The sequence below is a fragment of the Marmota marmota genome, unplaced genomic scaffold (genome assembly GCF_001458135.2).
Source record: "Marmota marmota marmota unplaced genomic scaffold, marMar, whole genome shotgun sequence".
Taxonomy (NCBI): domain Eukaryota; kingdom Metazoa; phylum Chordata; class Mammalia; order Rodentia; family Sciuridae; genus Marmota; species Marmota marmota.
Window position 1 is genome coordinate 6,535,393 of NW_026000221.1, and position 15,635 is coordinate 6,551,027.

Genomic DNA, 15,635 nt, shown 5'->3' on the forward strand with positions numbered 1-15,635 from the left:
TTAGAAAACATTCTATTCTCTGCCACCATTGAAGTTTGATCCCCTAAATGGCCTGACAATATCACTTTGTACAGTTTAGATAGTAATGTGTAAAAGCTTAATTGTCACTATTTTCTTCTAAAACTTCAGTGATTCTCAATAGCCTCTTGAAAAAAAACTATCTTTTCTTAATTTTTACTGGTGCACTATAATTATACATAACACTGAGTTTTGTTGTTATATATTCATACATGCATATATTATAATGATTTGAAAAATATTTAAAGGCCACCTTTGGTATTTAATCTTTCTACAGTGTAGCCTTAAACAATTTTCCCATTTGTGTTTCCAGCCACTATGCTACACAGAATTTGTGCTCCAGCAAAACTTCTGGGACCCCATTTCTCAAACCATTCCCTCTTCTGGTATGTCTTTTTCTCCGCCACTGCTATCAAAGTTAGGAGATACACATACACATACACACACACACACACACACACACACACACACATACATACATACACATCATTTTCATATATATATATATATAAAATTTGAATTGGTAAAAATTTATCTGGAAAGCAATGATCAACAAGCACTAATAGTTTACTTTCCTTTTTATTCAAAAATTTTACATTTAGGATTTTACCCTCAGGAAGTAATGATGGATGTGCACCAAAATTTGGCTAAAAAGATGTTTATATTACTACAGCCTATATAGTGGGAAATATTAGAAACAATTTAAATAGCCAATTGGACATTTAGCAATAAAACACAGTCATTAAGAAATATTAGAAGGATATTTATTAATGGAGATATATGTTCTCCCTACCTAAGAAAAAAGACAATAATAAAATATAATGTAATTCCAATTTTATTTTTAAAACAGACCTATAATATCTAAGTAATGAGATAGAATAAAGACTAAAAATATACATACCAAACTGTTGACAATAATAATTTCTTCAATAGTCAAATAATGTATTTCCTTCTATTAGTTTAGACCAAATGATTAACAATTTTTTATTATCATTATCAAGTATTATACTTGATGTATTCCTATATATTATACTTGATACATTACTATACACAACTGTATGTATATACTTGTATATTCTTGGCAGTGCCAAAGCTTTATTTATACCAGCATCACCACAAATACATAAGTGTGCTGTGACATTAAGATGGCTAAATCACTAGGGGTAAGAATTTTTTAGTTCCATTATAATTTTATGGGACTACTGTCACATATGTAGCCTGTAACATCATGACCATACTTAAAAAGCTGCTCTTAAGCAATCTCCCCTCTGGACATCAAAGCTCTCATTTATCACTTTATCACCTCAGAGATCACATCATAATACCTGCATGTATGTCTCTGTTTCTTCTTCTTCTTCTTCTTTTTTTTTTTTTTTTGTAAGGGACAGATTTAAATACTTTTAATTACAAAGGGATCTTTCACCATCAGTCAGATAAAAGGAAAAGCCATTCAAGCCCCACCTGGGCCAAAGACATGTACAAGTGAATCACAGAGATCATTGTTCATGCCAAGAGATACTGATCAAAAGAAGCACCTGAGGAAAGATATGAGCTAAAGTCTGCTGATGCAGGTGCTATGCCCTTAACCTCCAGAACTGTGAGCTATAATTTCTTTTCTTTACAACATTACCCAGCCTTGAGTATTTCAGTATAGCAGCAGGAAGTTGTCTAATACAGGGGCAACTGGCAGAGAGAGGATGGGACCTTGCCTGCCTCCCTTCTGGGTCCTTGTGGCTACACCAGCTCAAGGGTCAGCCCCCAGGGGACCTCATTCTCTCCTGCCCCCAGATAGTGTCCAGGGTCCCCTTTGTTCTCTACTCCACCCCAGATCCAGGGCATCACAAGGGAAGCTCTTTGTTGCCTGAGCATGGGGTGGGGGTTAGAGGAAGAATCTCTGCAAATACAGATGTGAAATCACAGCAGCTGTTTTTCCCGCCCCAGTGGCCAGACGCCTTCCTCCTCAAAACTGTGGTTCCTCAAGGCCAGATCCCCGAGCACCCGATGAGTGGTTAATCATTGAAACTGACAACCGCAGGATGGCGGGGCGGGGCGGGGCTGGAGCTTTCTTCCTTTAGGATCAGACCTGGGCAGGTCCTTCCTCCTCTCTGGGCCCGTTTCCTCATTCTTCCAACTAGGGAGGACACAAGGAGCCCTCCCAGTCCTGAACTCAAGGCACTTTCAGCTCAGCCACGCCAGCTCCTCCTAACCCCTGACGGTGGCACCCTCCGTGGTCCTTCCTTCCTGTCTTTCCCAGCGGGCGGAGGTGACAGTGCCCTTGTCCATGGTGGCTAGGTTCAACAGGCTTTGGGCTTCTTCCATCTTGGAATTCTAAGTTCCTTGTATCATTCGCTAGGGATGAAGGACCCCAGCTGAGCAGCTTAAGCATCAGAAATTCAGCTCCATAGTTGTGGAGGTTGGAAGTCCAAGGTCAAGGTCAAGGTATCCTCAGGGCTGGTTCCTTCTGTGGCCTCCCTCCTTGGCCTGTAGATGCCATCTTCTCCCTGTGTCTTCACATGTTGTCCCTCTGTGTGTGCCTGGCCCTAGTGTCCTCTGCTCCTAAGGACACCCGTCGCATTGGATAGAGCTCACACTGATGGCCCAGTTTTAACCCACTTAGCTCTCTAAGACCCCAGCTCCTAATGCACTCATATTGTGAGGTTCTGGGGGTTGGAGCTCCAACATATGGACATGAGGGGGACCCAGCTCAGCTCATAACACCCCTCAGAGAGGAGAGGCTTCCCCGTCCCCTGCACCCCTCATGGGGCTGGGCAGCCTCAACAGAGAACTGATGATTTTTGTTGGAAATAAAAGTCAGGAGGGCACCAGAGGTGGGGAATCCCGAAGGTTAGGGCCCAGGCTCACCCAACAGCATGCAGCAGGGGCCCAGCCTCCCCTGTGGCCCACGGTGGTGTCCACAGCCGAGGTGGGAGAAGTGGCCAGGTAAACTGAAATTGCCTCCTCATCCTAGGCAGGTGCTGGCCCCTGAGGAGGCTCAGGAGGCTTCCCGGGAAGGTGCTGTAAGGAGGACGGCAGGTCACAGAGGTCAGGCAAGAGGTTTTCCAGCAGGTCCAAGCTGGTCAGCAGGAGAGAGTGTGTCTTGTGAAGGGGGCTCCAGGCAGCGTCCAGTTCAAAGCTGGGGAGAGAAGGGGCAGTCAGCAGAGGCAGGAGGAGCTCAGACTCTCACCTGAGAGCCTGGGCAGTCAGTGATGGATGTCAAGCAATAGGGTGGAGCTCTCCGAGCCCTATGGGTCTGTACTGTGGGTGGGACAGCCAGGAGCTGAGCTGTCACCCAGCTTGCTCTGGGTTCCCCATTCTCCACAGGGCCTCGAACTCATGATCTCACGCGCAGCCCAGTCTTCCTGTCCCTCTGGGCAGCTGGGGGCCTCCTCTCCCGTATTGTTCAGTGGGACCCTGCACTGTTCCACCTCCCACCACTAGTCTTGAACAATTGCTTTGCAAATATGGTTCTGAGCAGTTTGGGGAAGGCCGCTTCCTGACCAAACCAAAGCAAGGACCGTGTGGGCATCGTGGGGCTCCCACTGGCTGGTGGCCTGTGCCAAACAGAGGGTCTCCTCCGGCTGAGCCTGCAGAGGGTTGGGGAGGACCCAGGGTGCAGCAGGAGGCCACGGGAAACTCAAAGGGGGCTACGTGGAGGGCACTTGAGACTCAGAATGCCCTTGCTTCTAGCTGCTTTGGCTAATAATAATAACAACAGGATAACGTTTACTGAGCTCATCTCCGTGTGTGCTCTACAGAATTAGTTCATGTCCCCTTCCCGGCAAGCCCAGGAGATAGGAGTTATTCTCTGCTCTATTTTACAGGAAACCAGGGCCTAAGTCACTTGCCCAAGGTCATGGATGAATGGCTTGAATAAGGAAAGGGAGCGTTTTGCTGAGTAGAAGAGAGGAAATCTATCTATGGCTTGGAGATGGTTTCATTGTCAGATTCTGGTCGATTGCTTCATAAAAACGAGAGAGTACAAACTGGCACCTCCACTCTTTCTTCACAAACTTTTGAAAATTAAGAATTAGATGCCAAAGATGCCAAAGATAATTTTGCCATGGCACAGGCCTGTAATTCTAGCAACTTGGGAGGCTGAGGCAGGAGGATCCCAATTCAAAGCCAGCCTCAGCAATGGCAAGGCACTAAGCAACTCAGTAAGACCCTGTCTCTAAATAAAATGCAAAATTGGGCTGGGGATGGGGCTCAGTGGTTGAGTGCCCCTGAGTTCAACATCACCCCCCCCCCAAAAAAAAAAAAACCCAAACAAATGCAGCTTCCTAGGCTCATTTCACAGAGGTTCCCATTCAGGGTCTTCCCTGAGGCCCAGGAACCTGGGTTCCACCGAGTGTTCTCTCACCCCCAGGGTTTCTCTCCTGGTGATCCTGGGACCACACTTTGGGAAACATCGCCTCATCCCTGGTCACTGAGAGTGGCTCTGAGTTGCTCTCGTAGGTAACACTGGACCACGCACATCCAAGGAGGCTGAGTCTTGTCCTTGGTCCCGTGGTCTGTCCTTGTCTCACTGGATTCAGACATCTCCAGTGTTGAGCTGGGGCATCTGTCTCCAGTGTTGCCGTTGCTCCCATATCTGGGTTTTGTCTCTGTTTCTTCTACAAATCCTTCAGCTACCTGGGGGCAAAGAGTATGTCCCAAAAGTCCTTGGGCCCTCCAGCATCTCAAGCAGCTGGTCACCCACTCTCTTCTCACTGAAGGAGTAAATGTCAGGACATAGTGAGGGGCACAAACCTGCAAATAAAAATGACAATGGTCAGTGATTGATGCAAGTGGTATATTTGTCTTAGTCTTGTTTCCAATCTGCTTCTTTAGTTCTCCCACTACCTCCAGAAGAACTTTTCATATTTATTTCACAAGTCTACTATAGGAAAATACCACGCCCAGCATTTCAGTTATACTTTTCCAAAGGGCAGGGGGAGCATGGAATAGTTAAGGAGTGTTTGATATTTTAATAAACCTCGGTAACCTGCAATATCTACAATATATTCTGTAGTTGATATCATAATAAACTCTCTCACTGCCAGATTGTTTCTGCTCTTTCAAAAATACACTGACAGCCGGGCTGCATGGCAGACGGTGGGAATACAAAGAGCTGAATCAGCCTGGTAGACTTTTCCCTGGGAGAACAATTACTAACTGACATGCAGTCTGCAGGAAAAACAACCAGGGTGGAAACTATTATTTGCATGGGGACCTAATCTCAGGAGTAATGGAGAACATGGTTGTTCTACAGTTCTATTCTTGAAGGGGTTTGGGGCTTACACCAACCAAGAAGCATATAAACTCAAATCAAAATATAAGGAAAAACCTACACATGGAGTTTTCCTCTGGCAGAACCTGAGGTCCAGAATTGCTTTACCCCACAAGCTTGAAAATGTGACTAATGCTTCTCCCCAATCTTGTAGGAGATAAAGCTTCATCTTATTCCTTGCTGTATCACAAAAATGAGAAGTAGAATCCTTCCTTTCCCTTTTTGGTGGGCACAGCTTATTTCTAAGAAGATCATTTATAAGAATGGAGAGTGCTTCTGTTAACAAAACTCTTCCCTCACCTCCATCCCACTTGGAACTCTATCCTCATAATCAGTAAAGTATCAGGCCAGGGTCCTCAAAATTATTGTGAAGATGAGATCTACCTGGAGGCTGTATTCGTTTTCTAATGCCCTGAAATAAATCATTTCAAAATTGAATGACTTAAGGGACAAGAACTCAGAGGAGGCCTGGCTGGCAGTTCTGACTGGACGTCTCTTGAGGAGTTGTAGTCAGACCTCCACTGGAGCTGCAGTCCCTGGAAGACCAGATTGGCCTGAGAAGACCTATTTCCAAGGGGACCATTCACCTGGCTGGCAGGCTAGTGCTGCCTGCCATAAGGAGGCCTCAGTCTCTTTCCAAGTGGGCCCCTCCACAGGGCAGACTGTCCTCATGTCTGGTGGCATGTCATGGTGGCTAGCTTCCTCCAGCACAAGCAGAAGAGACCTAGCAGAAGCTGCAACATTTTTTTATATTTGCACTGTCAATTCTGCCGTGTTCTTCTGATCAAACGGGTCAGCCCTTATCCAATGTGGGAAACAACACAAAGGCATGAATCCCAGAAGGTGGGAAGGCTCTTGGCAGGAGCCATCTTGAAGAATGGCCCAGGCCACACAGAGGCCAGTGTAGGAGCTTCATCTGGTAGCTCCATCTGACAGTCAGCATCAACTGCCCTCAGAGAACAAGCCCTCAGGTGCTCCTGCCCTAATTTGAGCCACTTAGCAGAAGCCTCCGGCGTCATGGAGCACAAACATCTGCACTGTGTCCTGCCTGAGCAACTGACCCACACACAAAAGAGTAAGAGGTGACACATAATGGTGGCTATTTTAAGTTAGGAAGTTCTTTGATAACAGGGATTTAACCCAGGGTACCTAACCACTGAGCCAGATCCCTAGCCTTTTTATTTTTTTTACTTTGAGCCAGGGTCTCACTAAGTTGCTTAGGGCCTTGCTGAGTTGCTGAGGCTCTCCTTGAATTTGCAATCCTCCTGCCTCAGCCTCCCCAGTTAATAGGATTATAGGCACGTACCATTTTGCCCAGCATTAAGTCATGGAGTTTGAGGTAACAGGTAATATAGTAAATTTAACTATACCTGCTAAACTAGTTACTCTCCAGGGCCCACCTCAAACCCACTGAATGAGATTCCTCATGCAGGGAGGAGCCTGGGAAACTTTATTTTCTCAGTGATCCAAATGATTCTTAGCAGGGATGCTTGGGAAACTGTGATGGAGTATCTTCCTGCTTCCCATGAGTCAGTGAAATTATATAGCCGGTTTTTATCTTTGATTTTCTGTGCATCTCATGGACTTAGTGAAATTCTAAAACTGAAATAGAAATTGAATCTAAATATGGTTCCGGATGAGATGCTCTTTTATTTTTAACTCAAATTTTATATTAAATAATCAGAAGGAAGTGCTTGTAACAGAAATGTGGAAAATAAAATACCAAAGTTTTACAGATTTAGAGGAAAGATTCTGGAATCTTCTTTTTTAAATCTTTAAAAACAGGTTGGCTGTTCAATTACCAGGAGAAAGGGAGGATAAAGGCAAAAACAAATTTTATCATTTTCTGCAGAAAGCCTAAAATACTGATATGGTATAGAATAATCTCCCAAGTTATATTAAATTTAAAATTTTTGAGTGTATAACAACACCTATATTTTTGAGTGGTAAATACATAAAATTATCTCCGTAAACACACACACAACCTGTAATAGTGGTTGTCTTTAGATAGGAGAATCAGATGGCTGGGATGGGAGAAGAAAGAAGACTCATTTTTCACTGAATATTATTTATGTCCTTTGAATTTTATATTGGGATTACATAATGCTTTACAAAAATAGATGAATAAAGAGATTTTAAAATGCCTTTTCTCTTGGACCTCCTCTTGGAAGTCATTCTGGAATACAAATATGTGATCTATCATTATTATTTGTAGTTAATTATCTTTTCTTTTTGGATTTGACAGTAAAGTGGAACTGGATATCCTTCCAGGCTAGTGTTCCTGACATATTAAAATATAGCCAATACGCAGTTGATAGCCCCTGCCCCATTTCTTATTGGATCTCACGGAGGTCCCTGTTTATCTTACACCTCTGATAAAATACAGCCCTTAAGCCCTGGACAACTGGGACATTTGCTTTGGCCTCATTCTTAGAGAACCCAGTTCTGGCCCTTCTCTGGACTTGTCCTTCACATTCACTAAAGAAACTGATGCCAAGGGGTTGTGTTCACCCCAAAACCAAAGGTCCCTTCTAGATCACACTCAGGATAAGGGAGAATTTCTTGCCCATTGACATGAGCCTGCTTTGTGCACAGGCACCAGGTCTGTCCTACTGTGAAGGGAACTGCACAGAGCTTGACTCCTTACTCTGGGCTGTCCATACACACATACATGAAACACCTCACAGTGTAGGAAGGAACTGGGGATAGGAAAGGAAAGGTATGGGTCATAGCTTCCATTTGTGCTCTTGCTGGGAATGCCATAAATATTAAAAGGGGGTCTTCCCAATGCTCCTTAATGCTGATACCTTTTACCAGATAGTGATCAGGATGAACATCTAAGGATTTGCTACCTTGGCTTCTCAGCAGAGAAGCATGGGAGAGTCATTTCCTGAAAATTCCAGATCTTAATATGTTATTTCTATGTCTTTATTGAGTTGCACTTTCAACACTGTGGTACATTCAACCATGTGAGAAATTGTAGAGAGCTGGAACCATCGTGTCCTGGCAATATAAGACCTCACTTCACAAAACACATTGTGCATTGGATTAAAAATTCTAGAACCTGTTGTTTTGTTCTAGACTTTATATAACCCTGGGGAAGTTCCTCTCTTTCCCATGTCCCAATCCCTCTCTCACCTTCTAGACATGAGATAGAATGTACTTGCTTAGCATGCTTCTTGTTGCTGTACTCCTAGCCTACCCGCCTCTCACCCTGTAATGTAAGCTCCATAAAGTAAGGTCCTGTCTCCATTTTGTTCACTGTTGCATCTCCAAATGCCTAGAATATTGTCTGGCACAAAGTGGTTTCTCAATAAATATGTGTTGAATAGATGAATATAGGAAACTAACATAACTTCTAATGATAGTCTAATGACAAGAAGAAACTCAGTCTAACCTCAATTCAGATCAGGTACCAACATGATCTGTTTTCCTATTTTAGCTGATTCCCATCACAATGTAAATTTTTATCTACATTTAAGGTTTAGGAGATCTAATTCATATTATTATCCAAGGGATGTTTTAAAAAAAGACAGCAACCTTGTCATTTGAGAACACAACAAAAACAGCAATGATTTTTATATTGTTCTCCTGCATTTTCTGCTTATGAAAACATATTATTACTCTTATACCTAGAAAGGAGGCAATATTGTATATTTACAAAGTTTTAATAACTTTTTCAAAATGATTTGAACTGAACATATTAAAGAAGCAAATTTTAAATTGATTAGTGGGGAGTTGTTTTGAATGCTTTTTGTATTCAGTGATCATTCGTATTAAAGGCCAGCCATTCTGACACCACTGAAATTTCCAACAGGATTCTCATGGTAAGAATATTACAACAAAGCAGTCTAAAGAAAGGGGAAGCTAAAAAATTGTGGGCATGTTGCATTTTAAGCTTTGTATTTAGTTTGATGTTTAAGAAATAGAAGAATAACTGCCCAAAGAAAAATGTTGCATAGCCAGAAATGAAAGGAAGATTAAAAATGAAGTACTCTATTAAGACTCTGTATAGTTTACATTTTAAGGGTATTTTTATTTTTATGCTAACATGCAAAGTTTTTTTAAATACTAAAAATATCCTTAAGGATATATGAGCTAATGTGGAAGTGCTCACTATTATAACATCAGTGGTTATAAATATTATTTGTGAACTCATTTGTATGGGAAAACAGGGATGGATCACAAGTGGGCTATAGAAGGGGAAGAAGGGAGCCTTTTTTGACCATACAGAGATTTGGAAAGCTTTTGGAGGTAGTACTTTAAGCCCAAGGAAGATTAAGCCAGGTGCATTGGATGCTGTAAAGAAATAACAAGTGTGGAATGCCAATCTCCTCCTGTCCCATACAAAAAGAAAAAAAAATTAAATACACTGAAAAGACCCAGAATTATTTTCTTGATTATCCGGGTACCACTTTGTTTAATGATCTCTAGAACAACCAAGATGTAAAATAGTTCTGGATCACATAAATGTTAATAGAAAGAGGATAATTGGGATTCTGGGCAGAGGATGCTAATGGGCCTCTAAGATCCCTGGATGTACTGACGGATTAATCATAGAATGTGTCACCAGAAACAGCCCTTTTCAACAGAAGAGACACATATGTTAGCCTGTGCTGCTTATTGACACAGACTGCTGAATGTTTCTCTCAATTGAGTTTCTGTCTGATGAAAGAAAACAATTATTAACTGCTTGAAGAAACTGGTCATGGTAAAAGATTCTGTCAAAGAAATTACTCTATTCAGTGTTTTAAAAATCTCTTTCTCCATCTTAACATGGTGAATAAAAGAAACATCTGAGAACCCGGGACCATTCGGATCTCCAGCTTTCTCCTCCTCCTAATTCTCATCTACAGGGTCCAGACAGGTGGCTGAAAGTGTGATTCTCAGCTGTTGGCACCTGTCACCACATCAACCTGGTCACATGACTCAGATCACTCCCCGTGACTTGCATAAACACTCATACCCACTCACCAAAGTTTTGGGGTTTTGAAAGTTTAGGGAAAAGAAAGGTATTAAAACACACACACACACACACACACACACAAATGTAAAACTGAATATTAGGTTTGACAGTTTGCTTCTAGCATCCCCTAGGCCGTATTTACAAACGCAGGCATTAAGCGACTACAACGTGGTCCTTATCCCTCCTGCTGTCCCCTCTCCCCAGTCTGTCTCGTCTTTTCTCTCCCATCCAAAAAATTTCAGGTCCATTGATGCAAAATAGTGCAACTCTTAGTTTTCTCTTTAAAACTCATGCCCTTGGGGTCCCATCTTTTACCCCTCGAGTCCTTAGGAAAAAAGGTTAATACACAAATATAATTTCTTTTGTAAAAACAAAATAAAAGGCAAATACACTGATGCTCTTTATAAAATAGCAATTTTTTTTTCCTCCTCAACATGAAGCACTTTGCAAAGTGTTAAAAAATAGAAAGGACCTCTATTTGGTCACTGCTGCTATTCTTAACATCTCCATATCCTGCAGGAGCTTTCTGTGGATTAAGGATCTTCCAGATCCTGCAGGCCTTTCCCTGCGCCACAATACCAGCACCACCCTTCTCACATTGGTCTCTGGAAGCTCTGCCCCAGCATAGCAGGAATTTACTCCTAGTGATTTTCTAAAATGTCAACACCCTGGGCCCTGGGTTCTCCTTAAACACCCAGATACTTTTGATTTCTCCTGGTGCCACACCCAAAGATCCCCATCCTGATACTCATAATAATGCAACATTTGGGAACTTAATTCCAGAGTTCGGAGCCTTCACACAGACTCCATTTCCCTTAGAGATGGTACCAAGTTCACCTTTCACTTCCATGTTTTTCCTTCCTTCTGAATTCATGGAGATTTGAGTCAGTGGTTTCCTTAGGCCTGGGAAAAGTATTCCTGCTTTATTTTGAGAGACCAGTGCCCTGGTTGAGAGCTAAAAATTCCAAAGGCCTTGTCAAATACAGCTCAGACCCTTCACTCACCAGAAATCACAGTAATGACTTATTAACTTAATGAGTTCTACCCAGTGAGTTTTTCTACAGTGTTAAGTAGTTCACTTTCATTATCTCATTTAATCATCCTCAAAGCCTAAGAGTGGAGTCAGTTTTGTTATATTCAAGTTTACAGATGGAGGGACTGAGATTCAGAGATTGCAGAACTAACACTTGCTCGATATCGCATAACTCGTCAATGTCAAGTGGAGGCTGAGTGCACTTAACCATTAGACAACCATACCGCTGGCATCACTTCTTCAACATTAACCCTTTGAAAGCAGCCCTAATGTGTTCCTTGAGTCTCCTACACATAACAGGGCAGCACACTTACAAGCCACTCTCAGATGCTCCCTCCAGTCAAAGTTGGCAAATGAAATATGGTACCCAGCCTAGGGAAGCTTGTGGAGAAAGGCTAAGCAGAATGGGGAGCGCCCCTCAGCCACAGTTCACAGAGGAAGTGTCATTGGGGATCCTAGGACAAGCTCTGCAACTCAGAGTAGACAGATTTTCCCACTGTTTTTGAAGAGTCAAGGTCAACCCTTGGAGTCACTGTCTATTGATGACAGTCATCATCCCTCTTCTCTCCTCCACAGAGGCCCTCAAGCTTTCAAAATAGCCAAGCTTGGCTTCTAACCAACTCTTAGAATTAACTAAGGCCCCAGGGTCTTCTCTAGTATTACTTTAGGGTTCTATGGGAGTCCCAAGCTCACCAAGCTAATTTGTATCTCTCCAGTGAGGATGACCAAGACAACTGGCGCATCTGACTTAATAGCTATAGCATACTGGCCAGCCTTGTGCCTCCCACAGATAACCTTAAAATTCTTGAGCATCTTACAGGGACATAGAACGCCCTCAGTGGTATCCCCAGAGATCGTCCTCTCCCACCCCGAACTCCAACCCCAGATTGAGCTTCCCAGGAACTCTTTCACATCTAAGTTGCATGATCCTACTGATGGAGTTTGGGGCTAATTGCTCATTCTTGTATATCCATTTCTCTATGCCTTTTGTCCTTATAAGCTGGTTTTAAAGGAGCAGTTCCTAGACCCCACTTCATTCTTAAACCTTTGGTCTCCACCCATGAGTATGCCACCACGGTATCTGAAACACTGATATATTCATTCTCTTTTATGTTTTGTCTATGAGGCACTGACAAGGCACCTTGTCAATCTAAGCACCATGGGTGGGTAGTGATCCCAGGAGAGTCACTGGTTAGGCAACATGTTGAACTTGGCTGTGCCCCAGTGTCCTCATCTCTGGAATGAGCAATCTGCATGATGTGGAGCTTCCTTCCACCTCTGCCCAGGTTTTTCACTCTGATGTTCACTGCCATTTAAATTTCCCAAAGAGACGGACATTTCCAGTTTGTCTTAACCTTAAAGACATCTTTGATATGTTTTTTTATTTCATTTTGTTTTGCTTACATAACTAGCCTAACAATGCCAACTTCTTCTGAATAGTGGCGCTTAAATTTATCTCTCTGACTCCTTTGTTTCAGCCTTGTATTATTCCTAAAGAAAAGGGGGACAGCAAAATACCAGGTCTCTGAATGCCCCTTTCTGTTCCTAAAAATCTAGCCAAGTTAAGGGAACAATTAGAGCAAACCTGGGCTGGAAAGTCCAGATACATATTATCTTGAAGGATACTGGCTTTCTCTTATACCTACTGGGAAATTTGGCAAATTAATGTTATCTGTAGAAAGCTACTTTCTTGCCCATAAACCAGGACAGTTGCTCTTTGGGATGCTTATTATACAAGCAAACTAAGAAAGCTAATGCTAATGATGTCACTGCTTCTGCAGTCTAAAACGTAAAACCCCTCTCTGAGTGGGGACTGCTGTGAAACTGAGGACAATATGGAAAGGATACACGTCACTCATCTAGACAGCCATCACTGAACCAAATGCCATGAGGGAGAGGAGGTGCTGCTCCGTAAAGCACTTTGAGGCACAAAGGTGCTATCTGTTCAGCCTGTCACCACTGACCTCTTTTTAGATAATTTTCTGGTCTCTTGTGAACTTTCCCAAATATATGTCTCACATGCTGTCTCTGGGCACTTTCTTTGGCCTTTCCACAATCTACCCCCACTGCCCTGGCAAAACTGGACTGTGGGTATGACAAGTCTCCATTCATGTCACTTAGTTGTGCATAAACTTTTCTAATTTTCTTACTAATTCGTTCCTCTGATTTTTCACTTTACAAACCTCCATATATAAATATAGAACAACAATCAATGTTTTTTTTTTTGTGTGTGTGTGTGCTATTTGAAGTTTTTCCTTCCCTTGAGCAACTCCAAATGCCTCCTGCATTGAGTTTATACTTTGACACAGGGTTTTCAACCAATATCCTCATCATATGCATCTTGGTCACCTTATGAACTCAGGCTATTTTAAGGTTTTAGTAAGAACACAATGATAGGAAGTTACCCTTGAAATAATGACTGCTGTTTATCTCAGATTCCCTAAAAGGTCACAGAAAGTTACTCATTGCTCATTAATGTCTAATAGCTTGTGTTATTCCCATAAGCAGAAACAAAAAAAAATTAGCAATTGCAATTTGACAGTGACATAAACATCTGTCTGGCTAATGAATTTCTTGCCAAGTGCATGTTCCAAAAGAGAGAGCAATGTCACCTTTAACATAAGTGGCTTTTCCTAGAATGCTGGAGTTACACCAAGTGAAAGTAAGATCTGCAAATAGCATAAATGAAAAGATAGTGAAGCTATGTTTCTGAGAACAATGAAATAGGAAATATCACATCATTTTGGTTCACCATACTATATAGTCTTTTTCTGAATAAACAAAGTGCTAATATCCATCAAAATTCTGGAAGAATCGTCAGGTCCATTAACTCATGTAATTCCCATAAAGCAAAATAAAACATGCTTTTTTCCTAATCCTAGGTAAAAGACTACCAAAATAATACAAAAGTATATCTTTGGACTGAAATATACAACCTTTCAATGTTTCTACATATAAACACCAAGAAAACAGACTGCTCAAAAATCAACATATGCCAAGTATCTTGATCATCAATGATATATCATGATGAATTGCAAGAAACATTTTAAATACAATATCCAAGGAAAACCTCATCATCCACCAATTTGAGCTCTAACATTAATCTACCATATACTTAGACTTTGTTTTCCAACTTTATTGAGGTATAATTGATGAATAAAAATTGTACACATTTAGAGATGGGGTTGTGGCTCAGTGGTAAAGCGCTCAGTTCGATCCTCAGCACCACATAAAATAAATAAATAAAATAAAGGTATTGTGTCTGACTACCACTAAGAAATTTAAAAAAAGAAATTGTATACATTTAAAGTATGCAACATTGCAACATGAATGTTTAATTCACATATACATGTAATACAAATATATTTAAAATATATATATATTATAAAATAATTACCACTATCAAGCTATTTAACATACCTATTATCTCACTATTTTTTTCCTTTCCCAAATTTTATTTTAAAGTTTTAAAATTACAACAGCGAATGTTTTCCCAGCACAAATAACACTTGTTTAAAAAAAAATGTGGAAAAAAAGGGGGGACGCACAAATGCGTAATTTTCCTATTTTGCTAAAAATAAGAATAAGACAACTGTACAGACTTATCTTCCCAGCCCCTGGTGTGAAACATTAAGTACTAGCCCAAGACAGGTATATAGACACGTACACACGTGCACAGCACATGCACATAGCTGTCTAACGCTACTTGGCAAATTCAAAATGAACTACAGTCTCTTACTACCCACTCCTGGCATGAGCATACTCCCTCCCCTTCCGTCCACAACTACTTATAAAAGATGCGGAAGTAGAAAAGAGGTCTGGAGGTTTTTAAATGGCTAGTGAGACCAAGTAAAGCCATGTCTTATACAGGAGGGACAACAACCAAAAGTCCTCCTAGGACACAACCCATCAATTAGGTGGGAAAACCCCAAAGTTACAACAGGGCACACTAAAGCACTTGGCTAACTGATTCCCCACCACCACCCCCAGCCCTTCCCCAAGAGTTTCCAGTCCCATTTAATAGGGGACTTTGAGAATCTACAAAGATCCTCCAATGGCTAGTTTCTAGCTGACTGGGAGGTGCATTAGCTGCTCACCACAGGGAGGTCAGCCCAGGGAGAGTTTTCTCTCCCTCCCTCCTTTGCTGCTGGCAGCTGCTGGCCCTTTCCTCCACAACAAAGGTTCTGAAACTCTCAAAAGGGTGCCCAATTTAAAGACTTAAAGATACTCCTTAGTGGTAGAGCACTCGCCTAGCACATTGAGGCCCTGGATTCAATCCTCAGCACCACATAAGAATAAATAAATAAAATAAAGGTATTGTGTCCAACTACAACTAATATATATATATA

General features: G+C 41.8%; 1 long non-coding RNA gene across 1 annotated transcript in view; it reads right to left on the reverse strand.

Moving 5' to 3' along the window:
• Positions 1–600: 600 nt before the first annotated feature.
• The window catches only part of LOC125612974, a 23,549-nt gene continuing 8,514 nt past the window's right edge, over positions 601–15,635 (reverse strand). The window contains exons 2-3 of the long non-coding RNA XR_007343471.1: positions 4,379–4,767; positions 601–3,151 (exon numbers count right to left, since the gene is read on the reverse strand). This is a non-coding gene — a long non-coding RNA (uncharacterized LOC125612974). The remainder of the gene's footprint in view (positions 3,152–4,378; positions 4,768–15,635) is intronic.